Below are 25139 nucleotides of genomic sequence, written 5' to 3' on the forward strand. Positions count from 1 at the left end.
TAATATACGCTATCCTCCTCCCTCCATTTTGAATATGCCAAAAATTGAACCTTTCCCTCAACTATACCTTACATTTTTGTCTGAACATCACAGAATGACCAGGTATTTTTACTTTGTGGCTACCATCAAAGTGCAACTGGTAACACAGCCTATCTATGATTTTTTAACAACTCAACTGTATTATCATTTGCCCTTCTCTATACTTCCCATCACTCAGACAGATGGGGAGAGGTCGGGCTTCAGAGACCTGACTTCCCCTTTTTCTGAATATACATTTGAAGACGAGCTACAGAATAGAAGTTCAAGTCCTATGATAGCAAATAAAGTCATTTACCTTTGCAAGATGGTTGCATTCCAGAGCTACTGTTATTAGCCTGCGAGATGTTAGCTGTGGAGAAAATTTATAGCAGTTTATTCATAAATCACTTGTTATTTGAAATCCTTTATATAAATAGGCTTTAAAATATCCGTGTTTTCAAAATGGAACATTTAGTGCCCAGCTCTGAAATAATAACAGGAATAAAGCTTCAGGTTTCTATAGCTAGTCCTCAGGAGCCAGGATGGTCTTGTGGCATGAGCCACAAAGATCTGGATTCTATGAGTTTGGGCAAGCCACTTAATCTCTCTGGTCTCCCTTCTGGTTTCCTTGTTCAGTGAGTAGCATCTTACTCTATGAGCTTGTTTAATCAGAGTTTCTTGCAAATTAAAGAGTTACTCAGCATGAGGAAAGGTACCAATACCTAAATTCTGCATCTGTGCAATGGGGGTAATAAAATTTCATTTGTCTGTCTTGTTTTATTCAGAGTCTATGTACAATCCACTGCCAAGTGTTGCATGTTCCTTTCTGTGCCCAGTCCACAGAGGGTATAAATCTGTCACACTGCAACATAAAGAGTCTTGGCTCTTTAGCTCAAGCTGCAGCAGTTCATGTGTCTAGCTCCGGAACCCCCACTGCATCACCCAGAACGGTGGCTTTTCAGGGAAAAGCTTGTTTCTTGCTATGCATTTGCATAGCAGCCAGGACAATGGGGCCCCAATCTCAGTAGAAACCTGTAGCCACTACGGTAATGAAAATTAAAGCTGAGTGCATAATTGATTTCCTTGTTTGGGTGGGGATTGAACCAAAACACTGGAACATAAATTTGGTTCAGTTCAAACCAAAACTGATTTTTTTTTTTTTTAGTTTTTTTTCTGCCCAAACAAAAAACAAAGAAAAAATTTCATATTGGGTCCACCAAAATGGTTTGTTGTAAAGTTTTCATATCATTTGTGGTTGTTTTTCGCCTTTTTTCCTTTTTTCAAAAATTAGTGAAATTTCAAAACAAAAAGCCACCTTGAAATGAAGTCTAATTTTTGTTTCCCATTTTTTCAGCTGAAAATATTTGCCGAATTCAGCCTGAATTTGTGAATAGTTTTGGTGCCCTGCAAAATGCATTCTTCAGTGAATTTACTAATTAAAGAAAAAATTCACCCAGCTCTAATGACAATCCCCTCATTTAATGCTGTGATTGGAGTCTAACAGTTTTCTGAGAGATAGGGGCACAGGAAAACTGCCCATCTATTACATTAGGAAAGGGATCACGTTTCACACACATTGTGAAGAGGAATAGAATGATCACCACTATCCCTAATTTCATTCCCATCATCCTGCATCGTCTTATCTTCCCCTGTATTTATCACTGCTCAGGCTGAAAATAGGACACTTTGGGTTCAGCCTAGAGCTGTAGTCATTCAAGATCAAGATTTCCCTTTTCTTAAATAAACAGCTCTAAATGTTGAAGAACTCCCAAGATAGTAAATAAAATCACTTACCTTTCCAGGAAGGCTCTGTTCCAGAATCACTGTCATTAGACTGGAAGATTTTTATGTGAATTTGATACATGACAGATCATTCATAAATTACTGAACATAAGAACATAAGTGTGGCTATACTCAGTCAGACTAAAGGTCCATCTAGCCCAGTCTTCTGACAGTGGCCAATGCCTGGTGCCCCAGAGAGAATGAACAGAACAGGTAATCATCAAGTGTTCCATCCCCTATCGCCCATTCCCAGCTTCTGGCCAACAAAGGCTAGGGACACTAGCCCTGCCCATCCTGGCTACTAGCCATTGATGGACCTATCCTCCATGAACTTATCTAGTTCTTTTTTTGAACCCTGTTATAGTCTTGGCCTGCACAGAATCACTGGAAATCCATATATAAATAGAATTTAATATCTGACTGTTATATAACACTTTTTTCCATACCTCAAAGCATTCTACACAGGAGATGATCCACATAGGGAAACTAAGGCACAGAAAGGATAAGTTGCTTGCCAAAGATCACCCATCTCAGGAGTGAAAGCCTCCAGCTGGACATGCTTACTGAGAAATTTCAAATGGTTTGCATTGGGCTTGGAATTCTCTTTGGTGAATTTGCTTGTTTGGTATTGGACACTGTTGTTTTCCATAGATCTGTAACTCTCTTGTGCTTTTTTAAGAGTAAGAAGTGTGTGATAAGAAATTCCTTTGCTGAGCCTGTGTCTCCTTACTCTACTGCCATGTTATCACTGAAGGGTGTAACTAGAAACCAGAGTTCCCACAGCCAGGTGGGCTCTAGGGGGAACATTCTAAGCAACTGGGAACTCAGGGGATCTGTGGCACTGCTTCTGGGGTGTAGTTGTTCAGACTGCAAGGTCTCATTGTTCCATCAGGTGGTTGGATGCCATCTCAACAGACTGGTGTCCAGAGAGTAGTACTGGACCAGGCTGTGACTAGAGCTGAGCCAATAATGGATTTTTCAGTTCAGGGGCTGAACTGGAAACAAAAATCTGGTTTGCTTGAAACCAAAGCACGTCTTTTTTCATTTTTTTTCATTGACTCAAAAAAAAACTAAAAAAACCCACAAAAATTCATACTGAATCAATCAAAACATTTTGGTCTTTTTGAAATAATGTTTTTTTCCCCTGAGTTATTCATTACATTGGTCATTCTAGGTGTTTTCACATTTTTTTTTGCTTGTTTTTTTTTAAACTGGTTAAATTTGAAATCAAAAGGCCATTTTGAATTGAAAAGTCAAAACAGTTTGACTTTTACTCAAAAATGTTTCAAAATAAAACATTCATAATAAACAGTTTTGATTTTTTCTTATTTGACTGGAAGTTGGTGAATAGTTTTGGACTCTGAAAGTGCATTTTTCTGCAAAAAAATAAACACTTCATCAAACAATTTTACCCAGCTCTAGTTGTGTCAGCCACTTCCATTGTTAATTTCACCTTCAGTGTAAAAACTTCAAGGGTATGAAATCAACAGTCTCCTAATTAGCTCTTGCAAGTTTCCAAATCTCTCCATCTCTCCCTCTTCCCCACAGCCTCTTTTGTATTGGTGTCCGCGTGCCATGTAGATATGCTAGTAAGATGTTTGACACAGCAAAAAATCTATTTATCGTCTGGTGATGCCTAAAACTTTTTTTTTCTATGGAACTTAGTGCTGATCAAAACAGTTCTTTTAATAAGATCTCTTAAATTTTGTTAGTGTTTTTCAAAATGTTTGAAGACATTTGTATTGAAAAAATAGGACCTGATCATGCAAAGATTTATGCCTATGTTTAGCTTCCCTTCTGTGAGTAGGCCCCATGATATCATGGTAGGAAAGTTAAACATGTGAGTAAGAACCAGGTGCCTTGAGGAGAAATTTATCATTTACTACCCATTGTTTTCCATTTTTTAAATAAGAAATTCTCAAGTCTGTTTTTTTTGTATTTTTTCTTTAAATTTGCATAGTGTGACCAAAAAAACCCAAATCCATTTTTTATTGCAAAAATGGGAAACTATAAATGAAACATAAAAAATCTCCATGCAAAAAATTGTGAAAATTTCAAACAATCCTCCAACTAGTTCAAAACTAGCAAAATGGAGAACAATCTATTTAGTTGATCAGAGAAGATTAAAGGTTGTCTTGATCAGAGAATCTACTTGGGAAGATTTCTGAGGGCACTTCAATCAGGCTGGTGATGGTACAAATCCAATGGCTGGATGTTGAAGTTAGACAAATGCAAACAGGAAATGAGGAGCAAAATTTTAACAGTGAAAGGAATTAACTATTGGTACAACTAAGGTTCCAATCCTGTAAATAGATCCCACTGGTGAGAGTCTATATTATAGGATCCTGTCTGTGCAGGTTTACACTGGGTATGAGTTAGTACAGTATCAAGGTGTAGCAGCCCCAGTGTTTAGATCTGGAAGTTCTTGGTTCAATCCCTGCTGTGCCACCTAATGGGACTACTCACGGTAGTATAAGTCAACCATATACACAAGTGTTTGCAGAACTGGGATCTCACATGGGGATGCAGCAGATACTTCATCATTTGGAGTCTTTAACCAGAGATTGGCCATCTTTCTAACAGGTACAGTCTAGCTCATTGTTACAGGAATAACCAAGGAACGGCTGGCATTCTAGAGACTGCTACAGAGGCTAGCTGGTCGCATTGATCCCATGTGGCCTTGGAATCTATGATAATGATTTTCAAACTTTTTCACCAAATATGGTTTCATTTTCTGTGGCCAGCTCTGTGAATAACAAATATTTTTTCCTTAAACAGGGTGAGTTCAGTTTCTTACCTGGGACATTCAGGTACCAGGCTGCACTGAGAAATGAATTCTTCATCTGGCCATCTATGTGCTGATACAAACAAGTGAAGTTTCCGGAGCTGTTTGCCCTCACTTTGTGATGTAGGCTGTAGGCAAATCTGCTTTCCTTCGTTGGCTGGACTGTAAGATCCTGACCATCTTTACAGAAGATAACGTAGGTAAAACGGGACAAGGCAGGTACTTTACATTTAAGCAAAACTGTTTCTCCTGGGTGACTGGACACCTTATCGAGAAATATCTGAGGAGCAGGGAGGCCACCTATAGGAAAAATATATTACATTAAACATCTAAAATACCGTTAATTGCTGGGATAAATTCAGCCAAATTGGAGCTGGTTGAAATGTTTTGAAGAGATTGGAGGTGGGGGGGAAGGGAGATGTAAAATACCCTTTTTTGACACTGGGATTTTTTTGGAATAATAGTTTTTCAGAATTCGTCATGAAAATTGTATTAAAATTTTGATTGAAAATTTACCATTTTTAATTTTGTGCTTATTGCAGTGTATAGGAATTGGGTAGTGTCATTTTATATAGCTTATCAGCCTTCTAGTGATGCTAACTGTGTTCTGTGTTTTTAGACACCAGTCTGAGCAGCAGTACAGGCCTGAGAAGTTATGTGTAGTCAATAAGTTCAGTAATTTGGGCCTCATGATGCCCCTGTGGTTCCTTCATATTATTATTGTTGCATAAAGGGCAACAGACATTTTTAAACGAGAAAATTTCAAAAATGGCTTTTTAAAAATTTGAAATAATTAACTCCTGTGCACACACACACTTAGGCCCGATCCTTCAAAGATTGCGGCACGTGCTGTATTCTACTACTGCGATGGTAGAGTGAGGAACGTGTATGAGTGTTCACAGAATCAGGGTCTACTGAAAGTCATTTTTAACTGATTTTTATTTAAAAACTGGAAAAGGAGAAACAAAAATTTTCAATAGCATTTTTAATTTAAAAAAATTCCTTAGCAATATCGAGAAAAGATTTTCAGCAAAGGGATTTTGAGGTGTTTGAAAATTTTAGTGAATTTTTTCCCATGTTTGCATCGTCCAGTTCTCTCTGAGCCCAGCCCAGCGCTTTGAGCAGAAAAGCTGATGCCGCAGAACATGCGGCTGGATGGCTCTCTGTCTGCGGGCAGATTTCCTTTCGGAGGTTGGGGAGCAAGAGAGGCTGGAACAGGGAAGGGACCCAGAGGCAGGAGTAATAACCTGGATCCAAAGCTGTGCAGAGCAGCCTGCGCCCCCTTTCCATGGCTCCAGGACCTCTGTGGTTCCCCTGCTCCTCCCAGCTCTTTGGCCTTGGGGAACAAAGAAATTACTAGGAGGTGTCACCCCCAGGGGCCAGACAGACACAAGGAGCAGGCTTTGCACCATGGGAGGGGGAAATGTGGGGCTCCGCTGGGGATGCTTGGATATTGGTCATGTCATCAGCCAGCTTTCTGCTGGAGATGTTCTGCCCTGTATTTACTGGCTGTTTGCGCCAGCTCCTCACAGCCTCTGGCATGAAGGTGATGTTTGAGGACCATCACTCTGCTGGCATGTGCTACCCCTTCCCCCTACCCCTGTCTTGGCTATTTAAATCGTTACCTCATCAGGGATTGGCTCTTGCTCTGTGTTTGCACAGTGCCCAGTACAACAGAGCTCTGATCTTGGATGGGGTCCTTAAATGCCACTGGAAAATGAATGCTACTAATAAAGACTGTCTGGCCAAAATTCCCAACTGGAGACACTTTCAAAGGGGCTGATTTCCAGGGGGTGGGTGCTCAGCACTTAATGAAATCCAGGCCCCTTCATGGTGTCCCGAGCTGAGCACCTGAAAATGGAGTCACAGGAAAGCATGATCACAGGAGTATCAGCATGTGGGCCGAGGCCACTTTAAACAGTGGAGAACCTAAAAAAAGTCCTTCATGCATCGAGCAGCACTGCACGGTGCAACTGCCACAGCAAAGGGGCCCAGCTGCGGGGCTAACTTTAAGACATTGCTAGCTCCGTCACTTGGGGTTCTTTTTAGAACTTTATTGGATTAGAAACAAAGGCCTGTAAATATTGTTTGAAAGGACAGAGCCAATAAAATGTGGATTGCAGGATAAGGGCCCTAGGGCCAGATGTTCACAAGAGCTCAGAGCCAGATTTTCAAGGGCTCAGCACCCAACATGCCCTCAGGGTGCTGAGTCCTCCGGCCATACATGTGGGAACTGAGCTACTTTGAACAGTCTGGCTGCCACGTCTTTTTAGGCTCAAGCTACTGTGACCCAGGCCTCCTTGTGTGGCGCTCTGTCCCCATCCAGTGGCACCTAGACTATCTAGATTGACAAGTCTGATGCAGCCTTAGCTCAAAGCCACGTGGCTTTTTAGCTCACGCAGTACAGGCTCATAAACTAAACTTCAGAGGTCCCAGGTTCAATCCCGCCCACTAACGACCAGGGTCTGTCAGCATTACACCATAATTACTCCAGTGGCTGGCCCAGCCCTATGAGCCATTGACCTCTTCGTGGTAATTGCTAAGTGCCTCCCAGGCCCACTCGACATCCATAGGAACTGAGGATGCTCATGAGATGTTCAGCATCCTGCAGGATTGGGCCTTTAAAATCTGCCTCTTGACATATTTAGGCCTAATCTCTATTTAAAATAAGAGCAGAGGGCCTGAATCTGCTGCCCTGCCTCAGGCAAATCTTCCACTGAATGAAGCGTCAGTCCCAGAATTTTTTCTTTTGGTTTTAAAAATGATCCTTTCTATGTACACAAAGGCGTTCTTGCTGACTCAGCACAGTTCAGCCAGGCCTGACCCAAGGTCCACTGCAGCACTGGGCTTTGGATCAAGCCCTTGGCGCATTGCTGTTTGGTGAATGGAGTCAGATAAGCCCATCAGTGGATGTGCTACCGCACAAATAAATTATTGGCCAGATAGTTGTCTATGATGTTCAGCCAGCTCTAGATGGCAAATAAATCCATCTCCCAATTTAGCAAAATTCATCTCATAATCCATGAAGATCTTTTCTCTGCTCTTCCAGCCCCTCTTCAAAGCACCAGATTTATTTCTATTCCCAACACACAGAATATTCTCTCCTGCTGTATCTCTGTATTTCTGCTCTAGGTACATGGAGTAAATACTCACCCGGAGAACTGCAGTGTTGTTGGCTTGTGAAACCAATACCTTCAAAATAAACACACAATAGATAGATTTTAGTGCCAGTTACAGGCAGAGGCCCAAATTCTGATCCCAGTTACCCCTCGCTAAATGCAGAGTCACCCACTGACTGCATTGACCCTAGGATAAATCCACGGTCGCTAATTGACTGCAGTGGAGTTCAGGTTGGATTCTGATCAAAGTTACATTGATGTAAATCCAAAATAACTCCAGTAGAATTTGGTTCAGATTGCTTAAAAATTAAATTAATTTAAAAATGGTTATGTTTCTAATTAAATACATATAAAATACACGATCGCATTGTCAGAACAATAGCTTAATATCCACGGTAAGCTGTGGATTTCTTTTTCTAAAAAGAAATATCATGAAATGATAAGAGCATTGATTGGCATCTTACAGCTTTTGTTTGTAGCAAATTCATCTCAAATAATTTATATGGTGAATTTTTGATCATTTTTATTGAAATGATTTTAAACCAATAACTATTCAACCTGCTCTGTTCATCTCTCACACACTCAACTAATCATATGAATTTCATGTGCTCTGATTAGATTTGTCTAAGCCATATTTCACTTGTATCTTCCCAAAGGAATTCTGCCATCAGTTCCAGAATTAAGAAAATATTAAATGACAAAACAGATATAAATATATGTGTTAAAGGTTCAATAATGTTTGATTCCAGCTCTGTCTATTTAATATCATTTTGATGGATAATATCAATTTTTAAAGCATTTAATTTTTAAATTGATTTGAATTTTCACAGTTGTGGGAATTCTGGCGGGTGGGTCAGACAATGGGAGGGATTAGACAATAATTACTAAATGACAGTAGATGTTGAGATTCAAGGGAAGCTTTATAGCTGTTATAACATAAATTGTCAACATCACATTCCAAAATATGCAAAATAGATATCCTTAAATCAAACCCTAATTAAAGTTCACAAGCAGCACTTTTCTTACAAGTGTCTGCAAATGTTGATTATTACTGATGGAAATATTTTTTTCATTAGTTTGTGAGTGAACAGTGAAATTGAGGTTTACCAATACAAGTCCAATCCCTCCAAGCCTAAATATACTGCACAATTGTAGTTTGTTTTCTAAACAAAGGGTGGGGTTTTCGGAAGTGCCCATAGGCCAGATTTTCAGGGGCATTTATGCATATGGAGATACAGATATGTGCCTGGGATTGTCAAATGTGCCCGGGTACCTAGCTAGGTGCTTTTGTGAATCCCACTTTCACTTATCTACATCTGTAGGCACCTAAATACCTTCAAAACATGGCCCTGGGGGATTTAGGAGCACAATATCTACCAACTTTCAATGGGGTTTGTGCTCTTAAATCAGTTAGTTACTTTTGGAAATCCCTCTCCCAATGTCTAATTCTGACCCTTCGTTAAAGCCTTGCTGATCAGTTAAGGGAACAATTTTCTAGTCTTTTGTCCTCAGTCTCTTCTTAGAAATAAATAACGTTCTTCACATACTCACAGCAAAGCCAGAGTCCTAGTGGCAGGATCATTGGGAGAATCGCTGGCAACTGACCAGTCAGGAAATTTCTTCAGTGGCTTCTGCCACTTGGGGTGCAGGTTAAGAGACAAGTCCAGAGTCTCGTTTCTGAGCCTCCTTCTGCCCCAGGGGTTTCACAGAAGATCAGATGCAGTCCCTCTGATGTGGTTTGCCTTGCAATCTTTGGGCTGCAGGTACAGGGCAGGCAACTTATACTTGGCTGCGAGTCTTCTGCTCCTCAGGGTTGCAGACTGGTATCACGCTCTCCTCTTGGGCAGCTGGCCCCCTGATATCTGTCACCACTTGCCATGTTCAAGCATTCACACTACTCTGCTCTACTCCACACCTGAGCCCGAACTTGATGCATGAAAAGGTAAGGCGATATCCCTATCGGTGAACCTTGCTCTGTGCTGCAAGTGATGGAGGAGCATGTCCCAGCTTTAATTGTTTCCGCTGAGCAGCCAAAAAAAGAACACTGGGCCCCCAGCCAAAAGACGCGTTTCGAGCAGAGAGCGCGTGGTCACTTCATGTGTGTCCCAAGACAAAAGAGAAGCCACCAGAAAAATATCAGGTCTCTTGTGTTAGACAGGAAAGTATCAGAGCTGCTTGAAAAGCACCAATTCTTTTTTCATGGGATGTTTAGAAAAAGTGACATTTTTTCCTAAATGTCCTCCAAAACTTTGTTGGGCTTTGAATGAAAAGCCAAAGACAAAGCTGCTTATTTATTTATTTATTTATTTGTTTGCTCATTCATTCATTGGCTTTTGAAAACCATTTTCAGCTTTTGGTTAAAACAATAGTTTGTTTTTAGAATATTGAAAATAATAATTAAAAAATCTTGAAACCTGAAAACTTACTGAAAATCCATCAAGCGAGCAATCACTCAATAACCAAATATTATTTGGTTTCTGGTTTTTTGTCAAAAAAGGGAAATTTTTGATCAAAATGAAAATTTTCCATTTATATTTTGGTTTCAAAGGTATTTTTCCTCAAAAAAATATGTTCCAATAAAAATATCTCAACAGACTAGAAAACAGGTTTGCAGGATTTCTCACCACAGCTGTAAGAAGGAGTTGGGAAGGAAACATGATTAGCTGGGAAATATGGCCGGGATACTGGATAACCGATCTATTGAAAGACAAGTCCAGGATTGTCAATCTGTCTGTGTGTCGCTCTGAACATCTGTTGAGACAGTGTGACGCAAGGGGAACAGCTACAAGCATGGCGGTGGGCTCCTTCTGTTCAGAATATCACCAGGTTCAATCATCACAGGGATTCGCATCTGTTCCTGTCCAGTTTTTTTAAGTTGTCAGCCATTTTTGATTTTACAAGTTACAGCCATGTAACAGTACAGGCTTTCGCCCATTAGATGAATGAACAGGCTAACACCCAGAGCTTCTCTGAAAACCGAAGTGTTAGGAAATGCAATATTCCCTACAAACTATTGCATCCATATGACTCTCCCCCGCCCCAACCACTGTTGTATCTGAGCCTTCAAAAGCTTGAATGCTTTTATCCTCATCACACCCCTGTGAGGCAGGGTAAAGCTGTTATCCCCTGCACAGAAGCACAGAGAGGCTATGGGTATCTGTATACAGCCCATAGCACCGAACATCCAAACCCAGGTTGACAGACTCAGGCTACCATGCTAAAGCTAGCTGTGTAGTCATTGCAGCTCAGGCTAGAGCTCAGGATCTGAAGCCCGCCCTGTCCCTAGGCTTCAGAGCCCAAGCTCCAGCCCAAGCCACAATGTTTAAAAAGCTAGTTTTAGCAAGATAGTCAGAGCCCCACAAACTGCAGTCTGTCAACCCAGCTTGGAGGCTCACGGGCTGCCACTTCCTCTGTGGATGTACCCTAAGTGACGTGCTCGAGGCCATACAGGGAGCCTATGGCAGGGCATGAACCCACGACTCCCAAGTGCTTGGCTACTCCCCTAAGCACCGGGTTGTCCTTCCGCCACATATTTCTAGCAACTGGGCAGACGCTCCAAGCTCCAGGATGAAAATGTCCAGGCTGCAATTGTTATTAGCAGCTGTGAGTGCTCAACCAGTCTGAGGATCAGGCCCCTAGGGGTCCTATTGTAGCTCACCTCCTCTTCAGATACTTAGTTAAGGGGCTGGATGTTTGCCTGTCTATATCAGGTGTGTCCTGTCTGATTGTTAGGTTGTAAACTCTTTGGGGCAGGGACTGTCTTTTTGTTCTGTGTTTGTACAATGCCGGGCGCAGTGGGGTCCTGGGCCATGACTGGGGCTCCTAGGCATTACCGTAATACACCTAATAAATAATGTACAGCACCTAGCACAATGATGCACTCAGCCATGACTGTGGCTCCTAATGCAACCATAATACTAATAAATAGCGTTCAGCACCTAGCACAATGGGGTCCTGGGCCATGACTGGGGATCCTGGGCCCTACTGTAATACACGTAATAAATAATGTACAGTGCCTGGGCCCTGTAGTAGTAGAAATCATAATAATGAGTACAGAGCATTTCTGAAAATCTGTGCCTGATTTAGGTGCTTAAATGGGTGCTGAGCATGTGAAAATCTAGACGTGCACATGATGAATATCTGTCCTCATGTTCCAGAAGCTGGGCTCCCAAAATCAGCGGACCCTTGTGAAAGTGCTGGGCTGATCGGTCTCTGTGCTTCCGTTCCCCCTCTGTACAGTGGGGGTAACAGTGCTTCCTCACAGGGGAGCTGGGAAGGTAAATACACGAGTGTCTGCCTCTGTTTTGCATGTCTCCGCAATGTGCCCAGACAGGATGGTTTTGATGGTCACATAAACAGTTTGTGCCTTGCCCCAAAGATGCCCAGGGAGTTTGTGGCAGAGCCAGAAACAGAATCCAGAACTCATGACTCCCGGCCACAAGCAAACTTGTCCTCCCTTATGAGCCTACAAAGTTCCACCAAACTCTTTCATTCAGTACCTTCAGCCATCATCAACAACAACAAAAATGTTTGTTTTGAAAATAGGATTTTTTTTAAAGAAACCCAAACATTTTTGCCTACAAATTTTCAGTCTCCATCATTTTGCTGTAAAACCAGAAAATTTAGACAAGAATGAAAATTTTCTCCAAAAAGGATTGTTGTTCTGGTCAAAATGCATTTTTCAATTTAAAAAAAAGCCTTGGCGAAATAATTTAATCGTCCTACTGATTATGCTGTTTGTACCTCACTGAAAAACACAAGGCTGCACTGGAATTTCCCATGATTGGGTTCAAGCCAAAAGATGCTTTTTCTTTATCCTTTGTTTTGTTAGGACGTTCCTAGCAAAATCTCTTCAGCTGCTTTTATGTTCCACAATGGGGAAAAAAAGTAAGTTTCCTAATTGTGAACAATGACGGCCCCTCTTTTTGGTCTTTATATAGAGGAGTAGAAAATGTCCGTGATCAAGTTTGAAACAAAAATGTGGTGGAAATAACAGGAACCCTCGAAACAGATCTGAGCTGAGCGGTGGTTTTGAAGAGTTGATGTAACTGTACAGAAGACATGAGCTGATTGCACAATAACTCATGCTCAGAAACCAAGCCACAGGATATGGTTAGAGGAAAATAAAAGTAGACGAGAGTCAGTGAAGGAACTTATTGCCTCTGGAAATAGCGGCGCTCTCCCCAAGATAAGACTCTCATCAAATTCCCCTCCCCTACAGACAGATTTGTCCTTATTGAGCAGTACTGTATGCTCATGGTTATTGTCTAAGGCTTCTCTACACATGAAAGTGATTCTGGAATAAGGTAAAGTGTGAATTTACAGTGGCTTTGCTATTTTGGAATAACTGCACGGGTAGACCATTTTCTTCCAAAAGAAGAATTCTTTTTTCTGTACTAGCTTAATCCAGATATTTCACTAATTTGGAAAAAGGCATTCATGCTGGAATAAGAGTGTCCACACATGGAGTTATTCTGCAACAGTTACAGTCCCTGTGTGGACAAGTCCTTTCTTCAATACTATAGAGAAGCCACTTTTTCTTCAAGTCCCTCCTTAAACACACCTCTGCCAGAACCCTTTAAAACGTTGACTCCTATCAAGAGCAGGTTGAATTAAATAGCCACTAGAGGATATATACAGAACCACTCCTCCCCCAGACAAGCAAACTTCACTGCCCCATCACTCTGGTATTTGTGCCAATCACCCATCCCTGACCCTTTCTTTGCTTCTCCATGGGGGTCCAGATCCTTAGCTAGTGTAAATGGCTGTAGCTCCACAGAAGTCCACAGAGCTAACCTGGATTTACACCAGCTAAATCTCCTCTCTGCTTAGTCTCCAATCTGGCAAATGTGCTTCATTTGATTTCAGTGGAAATATTTGCAGTGGTAAAGCTAAGCATGAACTGGTTAGGTGGTGTGTTTGCAGGATCAGGGCCTTACATCTTAACTGCAAACCTTTTTGTTTCATTTACTTTTGAATTGAAAGTTTGTTTTTGTTTCAGTTTTGGAAAGCAGAACAATTTTTGAAATTTCAGAGTTTAGAATTTTTTTCCTTCTCCCTTTTTAGCAACTGAATAAAAACCCGAATGATGTCTTGTTCCTCCCCCGCTCCCCACAGTTTTTCCTTTTTTTCACCATTCCAACTTTTCAATACTCCTCTAACTTTGGAAAAGTTAAGAAGTGGTAGAGTCAGAGTTTCATTTTCTCCTTTGTTTCTTAATTTTTCAAAAGTTGGAGATATTTTGAAAATCTAAGAGTGGAAGAAGGAAAAAAAATAGAAAAAAAGGGGGGGGAAAACAACTGTGGAAAGGTTTCATTTTATTGCATTTTGTTGGGGTAAAATGGAGAGAGAGGAAAAAATTAAAATTTAAAAATTTGAAAACTTTCCAGGGTTTGGAGACTGAAATGAAATTTTTGATTCAAAACAAATTTAAAAAATATTCCAAATGAATTGAAACAAGTATTTCTGTTTGACTTGAAATGAAAATTTCTTTTGTTTGATTTTGAAAATTTCCCATGAAATATTTCAAATTAAGAATTTCAGATGATCATTTTTAGCTTGAATTTTTTTTGTGGTGGAAAAAAACAGCTTTTTCTACCATTTCTAACCCCTGGTCTGATATGATCTGGCAATTCCCATTAGTCTATGAAGCAAAGACATTTGTAACATTAACATGTAGATTACATATGTTTTACATATTGGATTAACATATTATTTCAAATGAACTGAGAGCGTCCTTCATGTATGCTACAGTCCTTATATACGTACCATAGATTTTTTTTTGGAACTTACATTAGCTATGCATATGAACCAACATGTCCTTTCCACATGATCTGGAATCTCACTGCCATTTAAGAAATCAGACAAGTTAAATCTGTGTCACTCTTTATTTCTCCATTCAATCAACAAATGGACAAGTTCTGTTGTTCTGTATATTTTCAAGTTTCTTAAACATTTCTCCATCATCTCTGTGTCCTCTTTCCTATGGTTCAGGGGCCCACATACTTAACTCAATCTCTAAAACACTTTTCCTCCAAAGTCTTCATTTAAGCACAGGTTGATCTGTGGGAAAATGAGAGGGAATCAGCCAACCCAATGCCAGTTGCCTTTAGCATCTCATAATGAAGCCTATACAGATATCTCAGGCAATTTATTATTGAAAGTGAGGCATGAATTTGAGGGACACTGGCTAGACTTTCAGATCCCAGGCTGAGTTTACTAGGTTGGAAGAGAAATTAAAACAAACGAATGACCTGCTCACAGATTTCAGATATTTGACATTTCAGCTGGGTTGGTTCATGTTGATTGGACACATAGTATATGAGTAATCCCATTCACTTTAATGGGACTATCCATGTGCTTTAATCCAAGCACATGTTTAAGAGTTTTGCTAATCCAAGGCCTAAATAAGTGGTATTTTTTAAATCAAGTTTCTGGTTCAAATACTTGCATTGATTCCAAAATTTGTTTCCTTTGACATTCCCTGATGGTAGCTGAAAATTCTCCAGTTTTGCAAACAGGAAGGTTGGGATTTTCAAAAGAGTTTAAAGAAGTTAAGTGCCCAAATCCCACTGAATTTCACTGCAGAACTCCCCTAAAGTCCTTTGAATGTCTCACCCTAAATGCATTCTCTGTAATGTTAGCGAAAAGGCATTCAGGCGCTGGCACTGTGATGAAGTGGGAATTTTCTGTAATATTTTTTAAGAATCCTATTTATGCCTCAGTTTCCTTTGTATTTTAGATTGCTATCAAGTGTGGAATAAAGGATTAAGTCTGCCCTTGGAGCAATGCAGGAGACATGAGATGTGTTTGTCACCCTGCTGTGTGGGGCAGAATGAATGGATAGTTAAGGAACTGGCTGGAACCTGCTTTAACTGACCCATATCTGTGGAGAATCTGAAAAGGACAATGGGAACCCCCTAATGACCGGAACATCACACCTTGCGACCCAGAGGAAGGCGGTTTTCTCCCCCTCTCTTGACAGGGAAACAGAGCAATGACCCAGGCTTGGGAACAAAGGGAAAAGTGTCCAGCCAGGGGGTAAGTGTTGCTCATGGGAGAGAGACAGGGCTCTCACCTTGGATTCAAAAAGGAAAAGAGACAGAGCCTGAAATGGAGTCCATAGCAGCTTGACTGGAGGATTGTTGGATCATATTAAAGAAGTTCTGTATTAAAATCACAAATGAGTTTGAGTCCCCATAGTTTAAATTCCAGGGTATTACTAATTAAGAGGTCTCTTGGTTTTTGGTACTGTTTCTCTCCCCCTATGTGTGAAACTTGCAAGCTGCTAATTGTGTTAGTACATTCTAAGACAGAGTCTGTTCTCAAAGCAATTCTTTGTAACACCAACTACTCACACAGAGAGAGACTCAAAGCAGTACTCTGTAACAACAGAAACAGCACCCAGAGACTCCCACCCTTTTGTTGTATTCATCTCGCTTTGTTAACAATTGTGATTAAAACAGAGATAGAGGATGTATGTGGATGGATGCTTGGTGTGGATAATAACTGAATGATCAGGGAGGTGCCAGCCTAAGAATCCAGTGTCCATCGGCTGAAGAAGGCGTCAAGTGGAAATAACCAGAAGACCCCGGAGGGCAGACTGGAATCCACCCAACAGCCTCAAGGATGGGAGAATCAAAGAACAAGATAACATCTGGCAGCACCGAGCCGTCAGGAATGTGCCATCTGCTGATTGACTCAGCAACAGCATGATGAAGCAATTCCCATAGACTGGCATAGGAAGAAATTCCTATAAAAATAGACTCTAAAAAGTGAGAACTTTGGGGTCTGATTCTGCAAACCAACTTCCAGGAGCGTCCGATGAGCATCTGACAAGGCCCTGCTCCCTCCTCATGTCCAGGCCACCTGGCCAGTGGCTTGGCATGAGCAACTCTAAGGCTGGTAGCTATGATAACAACCTTGCAGAACGTGTGTGTGTGTGTGTGTATGAATGAATGTGTGAATAAATATGAAATTGAATGGAATGTTATAGCTATAACTAACTGCTTACTATGATTCTTTCTGTATTCACAATAAATGTGGCATTTTGCCTTTTCCCCTTTAATAAGAACCTGCTGGTTTTTATTTTATTAGTATAACAGGATGGCAGTGGTTTGGCCAGATGGACTATATCTTAACCTGGGTTGCTGTGTGCTAACCTAAAGACTTCCAATGTGATGATCCAGCTGAGTAATAGATACTGCTCTGCAATCACTGCTGATATGCATTAGTCCCCAGGAGAGTACATCAGGGCCAAGAATCTATCTCAGTTGGACTCACTGGGCAGAGCTCATGGTGTGAAACAGGAGTACTACAGCCCAAGGGCTCAGGCTCACAGGCAGTGAAGCTGTGTGGCCTACCCTGAAGGAAAAGTGGGACCGTTTGAGGGCCTGGAACACTGAAGGGATTCCTCCAAGGGACTGTTTAAAAGCAGGGGTGTAACACAGAGCCTGTGGATCTGTAACAGGCATAAATTAGGGTAGCCTTAGGGCTGCTCTAACTTACACTTGGCTGTCACGTAGTGCTGGCTGGGAAATGTTTCTTTTTCTTCTCTGCAGAAAAATGTTGGTTATAACCGAAAACCAGAAAACTGAAAAATGACTCGGTTTTGAACAATACCCCCAAAATTTGTCATAAAAAAGAAGAAAATTTTCGCAAGTTTTTTCTCTCCATTTTTTGACACAAACATTTTCTAGCAAAACATTGTTGACTGGCTGCAGTGTCCTGCCCCCAGGTGATGCCCTGGCCCACATCCCCTTTTCATGGGAATGTTTTTCTACAACTTACACCCACTTTGCACTGGCTGTAAGTGATTAGACAAGGTGCCAGGCAGAGACTAGTATGGTTACAAACATGTACACTCAGGAATGTTAGATAGTAACCCGAATGTGCAGCTGCTCTCTGGAAGGAGAGTCTCTGGAGCGTAGGAGAATTGGTCAGGGAGTGCGACAGAGTTGAATGCAACTGAAATGATCCCCATTCCTCAAATGCCCACCTTGCTCCTGCCCACCATCCCTGCCCTGACCCCTGACTCAATTACTGAAGCCTTGGCCAGGAGGGGGAAATTCAGCCCACAGAAAGCTCTAGCATCAGTAGGATTTTCTGTGAAAGCTTCTTTCCAGAGGGGAGTGACTCACTTACCAAGCTCAGAAGGGGATAAGATAGCAGCATCTCACTGTTTGCGATGAAGTGTAGAATAAAGCACATTCTGCACTGACTTGGGGTTTAACATTTCGTACCCCTCACCTGCTACTTCTTTGTCTGCTGGTTCCTTTAAACAGAACATGTACGTGTTAACAGAAAGCAACTGGGGCTGATCTCCTTCTGAGAACCGATTTGAAAGCTGACGGTTAGAGACACAGCCAAGCAGCCCTCTGGAAATTGATAATAAGTAATATAAGCCGTAGGTGAATGCCATACACTGGAATAACACTTACAGCCTATGTATAGCTAAGGATCCCAGAGCACTATGCACATTATAGTTCATGCAGCTTCCACAGACTGCTTATATAGTAGAGACACTTTAACACTAGTGATATGTCCCAGGCTATGCAGCAAGTTAATCCCCAAGATCTTAATTTCTGCTCTAACAACATCACTTTCCTGAGCTGAGACTAGAACCAGGAACCCTGACTCCCCATTCACCTTTTGCTAACCCCAAGATCACAGCCACCAATCAGAGCAAGAGAGAGAACTCAGGAGTCCTGATTCCGAGACCACCTTGTTTAAGCCCCTGGTCTGCACTACCCTTCCTGAGCCATGAACAGACCCCTGGAGTCCTGACTCCCAGTCCCCTGTGACTCCGGATAGTAAGTGTAGGAAAGTCCCTATTCCAAAGAGCTCACACTGCAAAGTCACACATTGTGTCATGCAGTGCTAGGCGCTGTACAAACACAGAACAGAAAAGACAGTCTCTGTCTCCAAAGACATTCTAAACAAAATACAATCAGGGGCTATTTTTTTACAATAATATTTTATGACTAAGCTGTCATAGGTAGGAGTAAAGTGGGTGCTGGAGCTATGTTAGGTTTGAAACTTCTCAAAGTTCTACAATATGGGAAGAGCTATTGGTGGAGGACTATTAATAAACTGGATTTTAATCTTTACATAAACACAAATATCCCCAGGAATATCCTCCCAAGATTAGAAATGCTCTAAATTAGGGATGAGACAGACAACACATGGAGGGAGGGACTTTCACAGGCACTGAAAGGGGTTAGGCCCAGATCATCAAAAGTATTTTCAAAGAATCATAGATTCCAAGGCCCGAGACCATTGTGCTCAGTCTGGCCTCCGATATAACGTAGGCCAGAGAACTCCCCCAAACTAATTCCCAGAGCAGATCTTCCCACTGATCTGAGTGGAAATTAGGAGCCTAAATACCTTTGAGGATTAGGATAAGGGCCTTAGCCAGTCCACTCCCCTTGAAATGGACTCCCGAAGGGAGCAGTGTGTCTAATTCCTACAGCCAAGGGCCTGGCTGTGTTGTGTAGAAGCACAGCCTTCTTTTGCAGTAATTAAGGGCCAGTTTCTCTGATAGCCTCACCCACGCTGAGTTGTTCTTTACACCATGAATCATCTCTTTGAAATCAAGGGGCTAGCTGTGGATCACAGCACTGCTCAGTGTGAGCAAGGGGACGGGAGGAATCTGTTCCTAAGACTCTGGCAGCTGCCCTCATGGTTGTGATGCTCGCATTTGTGTGGTGTTGTCACCCTTTCTCCATCCTTTCCCTTGCAGACTTGCATTTCCCGGAGCAGCTTGAGAGAGTGATGTGTTATTAACATCACTTATCGGAACTGGCAAAGATGCAGAGAAGGGCGACGGAAATGATGAAGGGTCTGGAACAGCTTCCATATGAGGAGAGATTTTAAAAAACTGGTACTGTTCAGCTTAGAAAAGAGACGACAGAGGGGGGATAGGATGGGGGTCTATAAAATCATGACTGGCGCGGAGACAGTGAATGGGGATGTGTTATTTACCTTTCACATTACACACGAACTAGGGATCACCTGGTGAAATTAATGGGCAGCAGGTTTAAAACAAACAAAAGGAAGTATTTCCTCACAAAGCACACAACCTGTGGAACTCTTTGCAAGAGGATGTTGTGAGGGCCAAAAGTGTAAATGGGTTCAGAAAAGAATTAGATAAGTTCCTGGAGGATAGATCCATAAATGGCTATTATCTGAAATGGTTATGGATGTAACCCCATATTCCAGATGTTTCTAAACCTCCAACTGCCCTGTTCTGTTCATTCCTTCTGAAGCATCTGGCATTGGCCACTGTCAGAAGACATAACTTTGGACTAGATGGACAATCAGTCTGACCTAATGTGGCCATTCTTATGTACTTACCATCTCATCGAAACATCCAATAGATGAAGCATCTGGAAAAAGAATGCTGTATTTGTAAACAATTTTAGTAGCTATGATACCTGTAAGTTAAAACTTGTCACAGCTTTACAAGTTTACTTAGTCCCAACTGTTGGGTATGGGCCACAACCACCATGACTGAATTGGCCTCGTTAGCACTACAAAAAGTAATCTTCCCTCTGTTGATATTCACCCCTTCTTGTCAACTGTTGGGAATGGGCCACAACCACCCTAATTGAATTGGCCTTGTTAATACTGAAACCCCCCCCACCTTGGTAAGGCAACTCCCATCTTCTCATGTGCTGTAATATATATACTGGTTACTGTATTTTTCACTCCATGCATCTGATGAAGTGGGTTATAGCCCACAAAAGCTTATGCCCAAATAAATTTGTTAGTCTCTAAGGCGCCACAAGGATTCCTCATTGTTTTTGCTGATACAGACTAACATGGCTACCCCTCTGAAAGGGCCCGATCCCCAGCTAGTATAAATCGGTGTCACTCCATTTGAATCAATTGGCCAGATCCCCAGATGGTGTAAATCAGTGTCACTCAATTGGAATCAATGGGACAGATCCCCAGCTGGTGTAAATCAGCCCCAATGCCCTGGAGTCAATGGCGTGATGCTGATTCACCCTCTCTGACAATCTGTATGACAGTGTCCGTTTGACAGGAAGAAATAGACATGGTCCAGTGTCACCAATGATTGGACAAGGTTAATGATGCTGGGAGATGAGACTATTCTGAGTGTAAGTGACATGCCTGGAATTTGCAAAGAATCTTTGGGAGTTAGATCCCCTGTCAATGGAATTTAGACTCTTCAGGGTCTGAATCCCTTGTGAAGAGGAGACGTAGGCTCTGAAATCAGTTGGGCGTTGTGACACTGAGCACAGCAATGCCTCAATAGCTTTAAAAACCTGAGCCTCGGTCCCTTACATTCCTTTGATAATCCCATCCTAAAGTTTCAGTGCAGGGGGCCGTGAGTCACTTACTGAGCCGAGATGCAGAGATGGCAGGTTCACTCTTCTGTTGCAGATGAAGTGTAGAATAAGGCGAAATCTCCAGGGCTCTAGTGTTCAGAGATTCATAGTTCTCTGTATCCTTGTCTTTCCCTTGGGGTCCCTGGAAATAAAATGTGTGCATATTAACATGAAGCAAAGGGGCTGGTGTCTTTCTGAGAAAGCTGAGATTTAATGGCAGAACCCAGCTGTTCTGCGGAGAGACCAATAATAATTCATCATTAATAAACACAACAGGTTTTTCATGTTCTCTGTGTATATAAATCTCCCCACTGTATTTTCCACTGAATGCATCCGATGAAGTGAGCTGTAGCTCACGAAAGCTTATGCTCAAATAAATTGGTTAGTCTCTAAGATGCCACAAGTCCTCCTTTTCTTTTTGCGAATACAGACTAACATGGCTGCTACTCTGAAACCTAATAAATAACGAGCACACTGACTGTACAGCCAGTACATTTTTGGCTTTTCTTTCTGTGCTTAGCAGAGTGATCACAAACTACTCCTGTCATTTACAAATTGACTCAATTATCCAAAACATTAAGGAGATTTCGCAGGGGAGTCAAGGGCAGTCTTTGGGGTGCTGGCAAGAGCTGTCCAGGGTTGGGGTTTGGCCTTCAAGCTTCACAACTGGTCACTCACATCACTGCTAGGTTGAATGCACAGACTTCCTCTGTGACCCGGGTCTGCCCTTGGTGTCCCTAAGCATCTGACTGCCAGATGCTGGGACTGGAGGACAGGAGATGGATCACTTCGAAATTGCCCTGTTCTGTTCATTCCCTCGAAAGCATCTGGCATTGGCCAGTGTCAGGAGACAGGATACTGGGCTAGATGGACCTTTGGTCTGACTCAGTGTGGCCATTCTTATGTTTTAATGATCTTGGGCAAGTTGCTTAGTGTCTCCACGCTTCAGGTGCCCATCTTTACAATGGACATATCAGCATTGCCCTACCTCACAGGGGGGTTTATCAGGACAAACCCGTCAAATACTGTGAAGCACATTGAGAGCTATTGGGGGAAAGCGCAATATAAGAGCTACAAATTGTTATTATTGTTATAATCCACATTCAGCATCCAACATGAGTATTCAACATCGAACCTGCGTATTTGTGACTTTATCCACAGTCTGAGAGACTCATGCAGGCCAGCGTCAGAGCTGTGGGATTCAGGGATACAAAATGACATGAACATAGTGAAAATGAACCAAACCCCTGACACATTCATCTATTTTTTTAAATATTTGTCCAGCTCTACTGTATATTGCAATTTCTGTCTGATAATTTCACAGCTTTATCCAAACCAGAATTAATTGAGTCCAAATATCCCTGTGGTTATTATCAGATGCTGTCATATATTATTATACACACTATAAAAATGAACTGAGACATAGAAAGGTGACATGTCCCATATCACACAGCAATTTAATCGCAGAGCCATAAATAGGACATATCCCCAATCCCTGTAGTAGCTGTTTGACCAAATTTCCATGCAGAATCCTGCCCCCCTTGATCTAATCGCTAGATCCCATGAGTCCTGAATCCCTGCTCCTCCCCACTAGACCCCACTCCCTTCCCAGAGGTGGGGATAGAACCGCACCCTTTATGCTCTAACCATTAGACACCACTCCCCTCCCAGAGCTAGAAACAGATGCCAGGAGGAGAGTTGGGTGAATAATGGATTTTTCACTTCATTGGTAATTCTGAAAAACAAAAAAGACAAGTAGTTTTGAGTGGAACCAAAACCACCATTTTCGGGGGGACTGTTTTTTTGGCAACTTTAAAGTTGAAAAAATTTCCATGTCAAAACATTTTCTTCATATCTGCCTTGCTCTGACCATTACAGCCCACTCCCTTCTCAGAGCTGGGCAGAGAACCCAGGAGTTCTGTCTCTCTGGCTCCACCCCTGCTGTAGCCACTAGACCCCACTCTAGTGAACCTACGGGACAAGGACTTCTTATGTAAAGCCCTGGTCAATAGCCCATTGAGGTCAATGGAAGTCTTTCTCCATTGGGCTTTGGATCAGACCCTAAGTCACAAATGATACAATAAGGGGCCAATTTAAATATTTTTCTTTTACTAGCACTCAGGGAGTGTAAGCAGAGGGTCGGGTGTTGGACATTTGCTAGGTCTTCCCAAGTTTGTAGTATGTGGGAACAGATATTGGGCGAGGACTTTTAATAAACAAAAATTTACTCAGTAACTCCCCCCCCCCCCCCAATTTTTTTTTTCATAATCACTGATACTAAACCCCTCTCAAATAGCCGGACAAAACGTTCAGGTCCTGATCCTGCAGCTCTGAGGCACGGCGGAGTTGGCCATGCATTTCAATGGCAGCAGGGCTACTTTAGCCCGGTAAATGTTTGCAGGGCTGTTCTAGCTGTATTAGCTCACCCACCTAGTCTCTCTTGGGCGGTAAAATCACTGACCTGTGAATGCACAGTTTGTATCGCCATCGTGAGCCTGTGGGAGGAGAAAACCCCTCTGAAATCCCCCGCATTATTCTTTTTATTTTATTTGATTTTTAGTTAGTTAGTTAGTTAGTTTGTTTCTTTTGCGGGGTGTTACCCACCGACAAAATGAGCTCCAGACCCAACCCCTAATCCTGACGATTCCTACCTGGGAGCAGAGGCTCTTATGGGAGAAGAACATAAGTACGGCCGTGCTGGGTCAGACCAAGGGTCCATCTAGCCCAGTATCCTGTCTTGGATGGTGGCCAGTGCCAGAGCTTCAAGGGGAGTGTACAGAACAGGGCAATTTTTGATAGCTCCTTCCCTGTCATCCCCTCCTGGTTTCTGGCAGTCAGAGGGTTAGTGTCGACCCAAGCATGTGTTTGCATCCTTGATCATCTTGACTAATAGCCGTTGATGGGCCTATCCTCCATGGACTTATCAAGTTCATTTTTGAACCTGGTTATATTTTTGGCGATCACAACATCCCATGGTAATGAGTTCCACGGGTAAATTGTGCGTTGTGTGGAAAAATACTTCCTGCTTGTATTAAACCGTCTGCCTATTAATTTAATCAGGTGATCTCTGGTTTTTGTATTATGGGGAAGGATGAATAACAGTTCCCTATTCTCTTTTCCCACCTCCTTCATTATTTTATAGATCTCTATCCTATTCCCCCTTTTAGTCTTGTCTTTTTACTTACTGTGTAATGGGAACATCCAGCAGATGAGGCATCTGAAAAATAAATACTGCATTTATAGCCATTTTATTAGTAATTTTTCAGGTCAAATAGCATCTGAATTTTAAACATCTTGTCAATCCCTGTTATATGTGTGAGTAGTGCTGAAGGATTCAGACATCATGGGGATGATATTTATAAAAACTGCTTTTCAGTACTTAAGCTCTGAGAGGAATAAATAGCAATTCAAACAATAAATCTACCGTTTGAAGCATACATATGGGAAGGGTGATTTGGGGTCACTTTGGGATCTTTACTAGGAGGGCATCCAGTTCATGAAAAATGGAACCTAGGATCATGGATTTGGATTTGGGTCATGGTGGATTCTCCATCACCGACAATTTTAAAATCAAGATTGGAAGTTTTTTCCTAAATGATCCACTCTAGGAATTACTTCAGGGCAGTTCTCTGGCTTGTGTTATACAGGAGGTCAGACTAGATGGTCACAATGGTCCCTTCTGGCTTTGGAATCTATGAATCTGTGACTCATTGCAATGGAACAGAATAGGCCTAGGTAATGAGCTATTGTGCCATCTGCTTTTCAGCAGAAATCCCAGCCTCCAGCCACTGCTCCTAGACATGCATTATACCATGACTCGCAGCACATATTCATCCTCCAATCAGTGGTTAGAAATTTACTGATGATGAGAAAAACAGTTTATACTGCAGGCTGATATTGCAGTGTCCTGGGCCTGTGAATTAATTAACAGACTGTACTCATTTTCTCAGTGCTTTGCCTTGAAAATCCACATATACCAGATGAATGGGTAGATCAAAGGAGTAAGTTAATATGTTTGAACTTCATACCAATAAGCTTCCCTGCTGCAGTTTTGTCTGTGCTCTTATATGGATTTTGCTCCCT

At 41.9% G+C, this 25139-nt stretch overlaps 1 long non-coding RNA gene across 1 annotated transcript; it reads right to left on the reverse strand.

The window, feature by feature from the left end:
* Positions 1-14601: 14601 nt before the first annotated feature.
* Positions 14602-25139, reverse strand: LOC141976668 (uncharacterized). The gene is made up of 6 exons (XR_012636147.1): positions 25085-25139; positions 24242-24273; positions 21069-21198; positions 20059-20090; positions 17848-17977; positions 14602-14766 (listed from the first exon to the last, which is right to left on the reverse strand). It is a non-coding gene; the product is annotated as an uncharacterized LOC141976668 (long non-coding RNA).

Source organism: Natator depressus, chromosome 23 (assembly GCF_965152275.1).
Source record: "Natator depressus isolate rNatDep1 chromosome 23, rNatDep2.hap1, whole genome shotgun sequence".
NCBI lineage: Eukaryota > Metazoa > Chordata > Testudines > Cheloniidae > Natator > Natator depressus.